The sequence below is a fragment of the Macrotis lagotis genome, chromosome 6 (assembly GCF_037893015.1).
Source record: "Macrotis lagotis isolate mMagLag1 chromosome 6, bilby.v1.9.chrom.fasta, whole genome shotgun sequence".
Classification (NCBI taxonomy): Eukaryota; Metazoa; Chordata; class Mammalia; order Peramelemorphia; family Peramelidae; genus Macrotis; species Macrotis lagotis.
Window position 1 is genome coordinate 12,273,277 of NC_133663.1, and position 10,743 is coordinate 12,284,019.

Sequence of the window (10,743 nt, forward strand, 5' to 3'; positions counted from 1 at the left end):
CATTTTTTTTAGGTTTTTGCAAAGCAATGGGGTTAAGTGACTTGCCCAAGGTCACACAGCTAGATAATTATTGTGTGTGAGGCTAGATTTGAACTCAGGTCCTTCTGACTCCAAGGGTGGTACTCTATCCACTGTGCCACCTAGCTGTCTGAAGAATTATCATCTTTAAGGAATCCAAGCTTTTGAATCTGTACAGATTGTTCAAAGAAATTGTAGAAACTGTAATAAATTAATGGAGCTTGCAAAAATGTAGCACCTACTGAATACTTGGTCATTATCATGTGGCCAGAATTTAACACCAGGAACTAACTTTTTCATATTAACATTTGAATTGTTAGCATATACAAATTGCAAACTATACTCAAGAATTTAACACAAGATGCCCTGGAATTGGCGTGCTATTTATTATAAACTGTTACCCATAATTATCATCATAATTGTCTGATTGTAATATTGAACTATAAAAATGTAGGAATGTGGGTTTAAGTAGTTGTATTGCTTACTTTATTACTTTAAGGAGTTGTATTATTAAGTAGTTGTAATCCAGGTTGGATTACTTGGAATTTCCAGATTCCAGGAAATGAGAAGCTTCTAAAATATGGAGATCAGATGAGACAAACCAAACCACTGAGGGGAAAGGAGGAAGAATATATGTCCTCCTCACTGACAGGTCTGCTACTAGACTTGTCCTGCAGGTGGTCTTGAGAATGCCCCAGGAGCATAAGCTGCCATCCTAAGTCCAATTCTTTTATTCATTTATAAGAAACAGTTATTTTTCCACCTGGGTTTTCATCCACAGAACATTATATAGCAGAGAATAACAGCAGGATAGCAATTTGACCTAGGATTGCTTTTGTCTGAACTTCACTGAAAAAAAAAGAATTTCTTTTGTTTTTTGGTGATTTCAATCATAACTGGCTATTAGTGACCCTATTTTGGATTTTCTTAGCAGAGATATTGGAGTGGTTTGTCATTTCCTTCTCCAACTCATTGGACAGGCGAGGAAACTGAGGTAAACAAGGTTAAGTGACTTGTCCAGGGTCACACATCTAGCAAGTGTCTGAGTCTGAATTTGATCTCAGGAAGAGGAGTCTTCTTGACTCCAGGCCAGATATTATAGCCATCATACCACCTAGCTGGCTAAGAGCTGCATTTTTGCAGGAAAATTGAAGTATGGGGATTGACAATTAACAGCGTTCCTTATTCCCTTCACCTGATCTATTCTGATCTGATATTTAAAACCTAATATCAAAGCTACCTCTCCCCAAATCTTTGTTCCATACCCCCTCTCCCCTCCTTAATGATGGCCTTTACTTTCAACCCTCACAAAATGCTTTGTTTTGTAATTCTTTATACTGAGTATTATAAATGTATTAAGGTTTTCTGGGCTGAATTTCTACCAAGGCAAGATATCTCATAAAACATCATGTTTTCCCCAGCCCCTAGCATCAAACCCTACATATGGATGATGCTTAAAACTGTATTTTCTAATTTATTTCATTTTTTTTTTTTTTTTTTTTTGCTTTTGAGCCCAGTGTAGGGAGCTTCCTGGTGGGAATAGTTCCTCCACTAAAACAGATGCTCCAGAAAGTCTAGTCTTGTAAAACTTGTTTGGAATGCTGAGTTTAAGAGATTTTCTTATGACCATAGAGCACATATAAATGTCAGCGGTAGGATCTGAACTTGATTCCAACACAAGGTCTCCATCCAGTAGAGTATCAAATATCTACTCCTTCCTTTTACTGACTATCAAACATTCTTCTAGCTTCCACCTTTAAATGATCCAAGGAAAGAACATTGTAATGTGATGGGAAGAGAAAATGGCTGGGAAGAGAAAATGGCTAGTAAGAGAAGGGCCCATCTTTCTTCAGCTTCCCTGGTTCAAGCTGGTTATGTCTCCACTGTCTTTGGAATATCTATCCTAAAAATCAAAGCTAGATGACTAAGCAACTACCCAAACACTGAGTAACTCTTATTTGAGCTAAGTGACCATTTTCCTGTGAATTAAGTGGCTTGGGCCATGGTGGAGAGCTGTGTAAACATGCCATGGCTTTGATAGGATTCTTGTAAAAGGATCCTAATGGAAACTCCCTTTAGGATCATACTTTGAGGTTCAAAAGCATTTCATGTCTATAGTCTTTGATCCACATATCAATCCTATGATTTGGAAGTACTATTGTTTCCCTCAGTTTACAGTAGAGAAGGCAGTGTTTCAAAGCAATCAAATGGCTCCCTAGTATCACACAACTAGTGTGAACCCCTGAAGCCAAGCTTTCTCGGCTCTGGATGCATACCTTGTGGCCTGCACAAGTCACTTAACTTCTGATCCATAGTTGCCTCATTTGTAAAATGGTAATGAAAAATGGTACCTAAACCATAAGATTATTTTGAGAATCAAATGAGATAAAATACCTAAAACACTTTGCAAACTTTAAAGCAATGCAGTGTAATTCTACTAATTATTATTACTATTATTATTATTGTCATTGTTTCATATACGTGTGCTTTTTGCCTATGTATCTTTGGGCAGGTCCCTTCCCTGAACTTCAGTTTGTTCATCTAAAATCAGGGATCTAGAGAAGGTGAATAACTTCTAAGTTTCCTTCCATCCCTATGTCCAATGATGCCACCATTAGAGCAACCTTTATCTAGGGTGGTTGGTCCTGTTAACCCTCTTTCATCAGACACAAATCAAGTATTGGTTCTAGTTATCAAAAAGAATTAGTTTGTATTTCTTCCATCAGATAAGTTCCTTCCTGGTCATGCTGGGACCCACCCTTCTCCATTTATCTCACCACAAACTTCCTAGAAGAATTATGGTGGGGTGTAGGGTAGTCATTGGATCCTGAGATTCAAGGTCTCAACTTGTTTGAATTTGTCTACAAAAACTGAGTTGAGGGCCTGGTTGTGATACTTCTCCTGAACAAGTTCTATAAGGGCTAACTTCATATTTGCTAGCTTTAATTCTGGCTAAAAGATTTTGATTTCAGCAGTATTGTTTTCTATTATATGTAAAGAGAATTTTTGGCATGCATTTTTACAAGATTTTGAGTTCCAAATTTTTCTTCCTCCCTCCTGTCTTCTCCTCCTAAAATGGTTAGCTATTTGATACAGGTTATGTATGTGTAATCATATAAAATATATTTCTATTAGTCCCAGATGTGAAAGAAGAAACAGACCAAAAGGGAAAAAAAAAACCAAGAGAAAATTGTCAACAGTATTCTTCACCTCTCCATTTAGCATCCATCAGTTCCTTCTCTGTGGACAACATTTTCCATCATGACACCTTTGTAATTGGAAAGAGCTAAGTCATGCATAGTTGATCACTCAGCAATGTAGTTATGAAGGACAGTGCTTTTCCTGGGCTTGCTCTTTTCACTTTGCATCAGTTCATACAATTATTTCCAGGTTTTTCTGAATTCTGCCTGCTCATCACTTGTGCAGAACAATAGTATTCTATCACAAGCATATACCACAACTTTTTTAGCCATTCCCCAATTCGTGTGCATTCCCACAATTTCTAAATATTTGTCACTACAAAGAAAGCTGATATACATATTTCTGTACATGTGGATGCCTTTCTCTTTTTTATGATCTCTTTGGGGTATAGATCTAATAGTAGTATTGTTGGATCCAAGGGTAGGTGTAGTTTTATATCGCTTTGGGCATAGCTCCAAACTGCTCTCTAGAGTGGTTGGATCAATTCACAATTTTGCCAGCAGTACATTCTTTGGACCCACAGAATGCAAGAATTGTGGTGATAATTATATATTTGTCTACACATGATAGGCTTCAGTGCTGCAGAAAATCTGAGGTCTTGTGGGTGCTGGGACTTTCAGCCATCCACAAAGATTGAAACCCTTCCACACTTCAATCAATGATTTCCTTGGCTGACTAAAGGCAACACATGGACCAATAAAGATACTATTAGGATAACCAAGCCTTACGGCCCTCAACTAGGCTGATCTGTTGATTGTAGACATGTTCTCAGCTTCTGGAAACCTTTCTACATGGGGGGGTGGGAGAAAATTTCCCTCTAGAATAACTCAAGAAAGTAGGGTCACCACCACAACACAGCGGAACATGCAATTAGTTCCTTATTGGGGTCATTGTATAAGTGTCACCCATAATTTCATTAGTACGGGCAACTCCTTTTACCAACACATCGTTTCTCTCCAACTTAAAGTCTCTAACTATTGCCCAGAGCACTGAGAGGTTCAGGGACACCCAGAGTCATGTACACAATTTGTATAAAAAAAATGAGATTTAAACTCAGATCTTACTGGTTCTGAGACTGGCTCTGTCCGCCAACTCAACTCAACCAAGATTTCTTCAAGTGGTAGGGTGTGTAAAGAAGCCTGGAGGAACAATGAGAAGACCAGATTAGGAGATAGAAAGATCTGGGTTTCAGTCTTGACCCTCATTCTCCCCTTCCATTCTTCTTTACTCCTTAAAATAGTGAGAGAAGACATGCTTGTCTCTATAGTGAAGAGTTTGCATGAATGGAATCTCCCATCTGCACAACAACAAAATAAATTGGTGGCACTTGGACACCCCCCCAAAATAATGTCTGCTCTCAAAGCATTTGCCTTCAATCCTTAGGCCCAGAAAAATCAATACTGAAAATTATCACAGGTCATGCCTCTAACATCAGTTGGGCAGGTAGGAGTTTGCCAGCTCAAGGCCAACGGGGAGTTCCTTTATCTGGTGTCAGTGCATTGCCCAGACTGGCGTGGCCCAAGGCTCATTTCTGGAATGCGATCTGTTCCCTGGGGGCAGGAGTGGGGTGCTTGAGATCTTTGGCAGTGTCAACATCACCGTGACTTTAAATGGAAGCAGCCCCGAGTTTACTTTGGCATTGGGCAGTTCTTGACTCCCTGGTTGTGCTATTTAAGGTCTCTGTTGTTTGTTTAAAGATGTTTATTCAGCACAGCCCAGTGATGTTAAGCATGTACCCTCTCAACCCTGGCTATAGCTTGTGGAGAGGCGGAAAAAGGGATCTTTCTGGAAGGATACAGGACTAAAGTGATTAAAGACATCTAAGCAGTTTATGCAATCCCAACACACGCCTGTCTTCTTCCATATTTCTTTTTCCTCTTCTTCCTCCTCTTCCTCCTCCTGTTTCTTTTCTCTTCTTCCTCCTGTTTCTTCTCCCTTTCTCCTTCCTCCCATCCTCTTCTTCTTTCCCCCAAGACTTGGAAATGAACTTTCCATACAACACTTTTCTTTATGCATAATGGCAGACTGATATGCAAAGCTCTGAATTTGAGAAACATGGGAAATTATGTTTTGTAACTTTCATTTTTAGAGCAGATTGTCAAAAGATGCTTTGGGTTTATCCATTTCGAACCCTTTCAGTGGCTCCCCATGGTTGTGAGAACAGAACACAAACTCCTCAGTTTGGGATAGAGGTCTCGCCCTGCTTCAGATTTATTGGCTCTTCCATCCTCTCACATGTTCTAGGTTCCAGTTAAACCTGCCCTGACGCAACATTTCATATTCCACCTCCATGTATTTGCATAAGAATAACTCATGCCTGAAAAGCTCTCCTTGTCCTCCAAGGAACTCTTGATACCCTTGGCCTTCTTCTTGTTGTAACCTCCTTCAAGAGGATCTCAATTCACCCTTCTTCCTGATGGTGTTTTACTAAGTTCTCATATTCAGTAATATTTTGTGTGTATTTTGAATATATTTTCTATTGACTTATTCGTTTACATGGCCTGTTCTACCAGGAGAATGTAAACTCTTTGAAGGAAGATATCTTTGTGCTCCCAACCCTAATCCAAGGCTTGGGATATTGTATATTTTTCCAGTAAATGCTTATGGAATGTAATTGAATAAATTGTATATAGTCAATAGAGAAAGCTTACAGGGATTTGGATATCTCTGGAGTTGAAGAAGTCTCCATCCCTCCCTCCCTTCTTCCCTTCCTCTTAACCTGGTTGCTTAGAAATCCACAGTGTAGAGTTTCAGAATGGGGAATTTAGTTGCCCTGGAAAAAAAAGTTGACATTTCTCCTTGGTTGATGCACTATTTTTCCCCCCCAAATGATAATAACCCTCATCTGCTTCATTCATCCTCCCCGTCCCCCAGTCCCTTTATGAGCAGTACCATACGTAGACAAAGAATGGGGGTAAAGACTGAGTCTAGAAGAGGGAAGCCAGAAGACCTTGGAGGATATTTAGTAGATGGTAGCAATCTTATTGTTATCGCATCCTAACCAACCATGGATAATAGGAATTACATGAGATGAATGAACTTCCAAGGGCAGTGATCCATGATGGGAGTTTGTGATCTCATTTCAAACTTACTGACCATTAGAATGGACTATAGGAAAAAAGGAAACCATATTTTGCATGTGTATAAATATGTATAGGTGCATGAGTATTTGGTGTGTGTGTGTGTGTGTATGTATGTTTATGTATGTGTGTGTGTGTGATTGGATGTTTGTGGATGGAAGATGTTTGTGGATGGAAATTTCCCTTAGATTCTCTTTTTCATCCAGATCTCTCCATGTTAGGGAAAATTTGAAAAATTTTGACTTTAACACCTTAATCTTATTTACATTTCATTTTTTCTTTGAAGATCTCAGTTGTGATTGTTGTTTAGTCATTTCTTTGTGTTTGAATCTTTATGACCCCAGGAACCACAACATCTATGAAGTTTTCTTGGCAAAGATACTGGAATGATTTTTCATTTCTTTCTCCAGTCAATTAACATAAATAGAGTTTAAGTGACTTGCCCAGGATCACACATCTAGTAGGTGTTTGAGGTTCACTCTACCTAGTGGGCCACCTAATTCAAAGTACTTTGCAAAATCAGTCTGATGTTCTCTAACCTTGTCTTCATTGTTAGGTGTAATGCTTGTCAAAGTCATGTTCACTTTTAAAATATGATTAGAAGAGGTGATGCTATTGTTAAACTGTAAATGTAAGGATCCTAATTACTGACATTCAGATAAAGAAACTGAGAATTAATGAGTTAAATGGTTTGCCAAAGGTGTATTATCTAATTCATGTCAAAAGCATCCAAATCTCTCTTGATTCCAAGGCCAGTAGCTTTGACAATTCATCAAACTGCCACTTGGTCCATGAAATAATTAAGTCCACTTCTCCTCTTGTTGGCACATTGGATAGAGTGTTGAATTTGGAGTTAGGAATCTGGAGTTCAAATGTTATTTAGTTCGTTATTAGCTAGGGGACCTGAGCAGAACACCAGAGGTTTCCTCACTTTTTTCATCGGTGAGATGGGAATAATCATAGCACCTACCTCACAGGGTTGTTGGGAGGTAACACATTTCAAGTCTTTTGCAATCCTTAAAGCATTATAATAAATGCTTGCAACAATTATTCATTTTTCAAATTGATTTGCTAAACTCTTGAAGAATCTGGTCTTTTTATTTTTTTGGTTTTTGCAAGGCAGTGGGGTTAAGTGGCTTGCTGCCCAAGGCCACATAGCTAGGTTATTAGTAACTGTCTGAGACCAGATTTGAACTCAGGTATTCCTGACTCCAGGGCCTGTGCTTTATTCACTGTGCCACCGAGCCACCCCTGAATCTGGTCTTTCTTGGGTAACTCATTAGAGTTCAGAGAGCAGCATAACAATCACGCACCATTGAGGAGTCATGGCACAATGTGATAGTGTATGAAGACCATGATGATGTCTTCCTGCTATGCCCAGAGTTGGCCAGATCTTGATTAGAGAAAGAGGTCAGTTTCAGATTCATGACCAAAGAGGAGACTATAAAATTGTTTAAATGATAGGGTAGAAGAGAACAATGAGTAATAGCTTATTATAAAGGCGAAGATTCTTTAGAAGTCAAGATGTTCAATTTCTTGGTCATTTCAGAGGTTAATATGCCCCAGTCTTATGACTTTTAATATTAAAAAATTTATTAGCTTTCATCACTTTTTCCCACCAAAAATGGACATTCCAGTCCTGTGAGGACAACCAATAAAGTTCTCATCCTTTGGTTTATAAGCATGGTTCACTTGTTCTGTTTATTTAGATTTATGGATAATTGTGGCTAGATCTCAAGCTAAAAGAGATTTTTGTGATCTTTCAACCAATTTCTTCATTGTACCAAGCAGGGATTGAGGTCCACAGATATTAAGTGACTTCCTCAGGGACAGAGGCATTAAGTGACTGAGACAGGATTTGAACTCATATTCTCTGTCTCTAGAGCCAGTTTTCTTTCCATTGATTTTGTGAGGAGACCAGCCTGTTCCTAAACCACTACCTTGGGAGCACATTAGGAATGATGCCCTTCATTTTGGGTTAGACCATTGGCTTCACTCCTGTGATGACCGTTCCATTTGGAAAGCAAATGGTCTTGTCTTGATAGTAGTTCCAGTAAAGATTTTACCATATTAGGGTCCCATTAGGGCGCTCCCAACTTTGAGCCCCCACTCCCCCAGTCTAAGGTACAGCTTTCTGGAACACCGAAATGCTGGTTGCAAAATTTCAGAGCAACTCAATAAAGTCTTTAAGACCTCCAACCTTCCCTTTCTCCCTAAGATAAACCATTCTCATTCCCACTACATGTTCCTGTGGTCTCCAGGCTTACACCAATTAAACATGCCATCAAGAAGGGCCACAATAGCAGCTATTTTGAACTCACTCAGTTAGATGCTATAGTGGATAGAGCACCAGACTCAGGAAGACCTGAGTTCAAATCCAACCTCAAAAGCCTTGTGTGACCCTTGGCAAGTCATTTCACCCTATTTGCTTCAGTTTACTCTTTTATACAATGTACTTGGGAAGGAAATTGCAAACCACTCCAGTATTTTTGCCAAGCAAACTTCAAATGGGGTCAGGAGGAGTTAAACACAATTGAAAAATGACTAACATGTATTGCTCTATAGGGGATTTTTCCATGTTTCTTCTTCTCTAATTAGATGAAAAGCTTTCCACCCTTCCCTTTCCCCAATTAAAGGAACTTCAAACATCAGTAATTTTATAAGAGAAGCATATTTGGAAGAAAATGACATTTTCTTAGAATTCTGAAACTAATCACATAGATGGCCATATTTGCCCCTCTATATTGAGTTCTGGTATCACCACATTTCTTAGTTTCCTCATCTGTAACATGAACAAATTAATCTAAATGTTTTCTAGTGTTCCTTTTAGCTCCTAATCTGTAATAATTAGTAAAAGCTTTCAATTCTGGGCCCCAAACAACAATGGCTTGGGCCTCCAAGGGCTGCCCAGAATGCCAAAGCACCCAAGAATGAGCCATTGATTTGAGTTGATGGGAACCAGAAAAATCATTTTTTTTTTTTTTACTAAAATGGTTGAGCCAGGAGACCAATGCATAACTGATTTTCTATTTTTACTGTTTTTATTAGTTGTAACAATGAATGAAACTTTTATTAAGTGCTTACTGTGTATAAGGCATTTTGGTAAGTGCTGGGGATACTCATAGGTAAAAATAATCCCTGCTCTCAAGGCTTTCCTATTCTAATAGAGGAGAAGACATATGGAAAGTTTTAACCGAAAGACAGGCAGAAAGTCCCAGAGTTCTTACAGAGCAAAGCGAATGCTCATAACCAAGTATAAGATTCTCTTATGAGACTGGTATTGAACTTAGAGGGAGAGAGACAGACAGACAGACACTGAGAGTCCAGAGAAGACAGTAAGAAGGACAGAATCCCAGAATTTAAGAAGTGGAAATGACCCATCTAATCCAACCTTTATTTGAAAAGAATTTCTACCATAGCATGACTGAGAAGTGGTCATCTGGCCTTTTCTTGAAGACCTCCAATGAGGGAACACTTCATCTCTCCAGGAAGTCCACTTTCCTTCAGAATGACTGTTAGGAACTTCATTCTAAGATCAAGCTTTGAAAATGGTACAATTTTGAAGGACTAGTGGTAATCGCTGAGGGAGAACGGGGTGGGGGGAGTTCTTTTCTTCCTCTGAAACCCTCATTTATTGCTATTTCATCAAATTGGCAGGTGTCTTCTACTGGGCCCCTAAGCTTTTTTTTAATTTGGTCCCATAGTTGCATTTGAATGGAACCTTTGTCATATTTATAATCTCATCCTGTTCACATAAATTTAATCTAGAAGCAGGAACAATGAAAAGGCAAGTAAAATAATTATATCCTCATTCACACAAACTTATTAATGGAATTTGTTAATTGTAATGCTTGCCCATCTGTCAATGTGATTGAAAGGGCTCGTGGGCACCAAAAGGAGTATTGGGTTCTTCTCAGACCATATATTTTATCCATTTGTAAATAAACCAATGAGGAATAGGTTAACTGACATCCCAGGAAGGTTTTAATGGAATGGGAAGTATCTCTTCATTCTGACTATTGGCATGAGATACTTTCTCCTTGTTAAGCAGAGATAGATGGTGAAGTTGGGATCCAGAAAGCTCTAACAAGGTAGACCTTTGGACTGACTCTAAAGAAGTTAAGTAGAAATAAATGTAAAGTCTGACCCTTGGATTTAAGAAACAACTCCACAAGTACGTAGCTCATAGATATTTATGAACATTGTTCCAAGTTCAAAAAAAGATGTGGCAGTTTTCTGTGGGCTTCAAGTTCAGAATGCATGGTCAGTACCATATACAGTCTGGATTAAGACCAACAGAGTTTTCAGGAACAAGCCTGTGATCACTCTGTCCTGGTCAGAAAATACATTTGGAAAGAATATTGATCAGAGTTACCAGAATGACATTAGACCTGACATGCCATTTGAGGATTAATGGAAAGAAATGGCCATGTTACACTTGTAG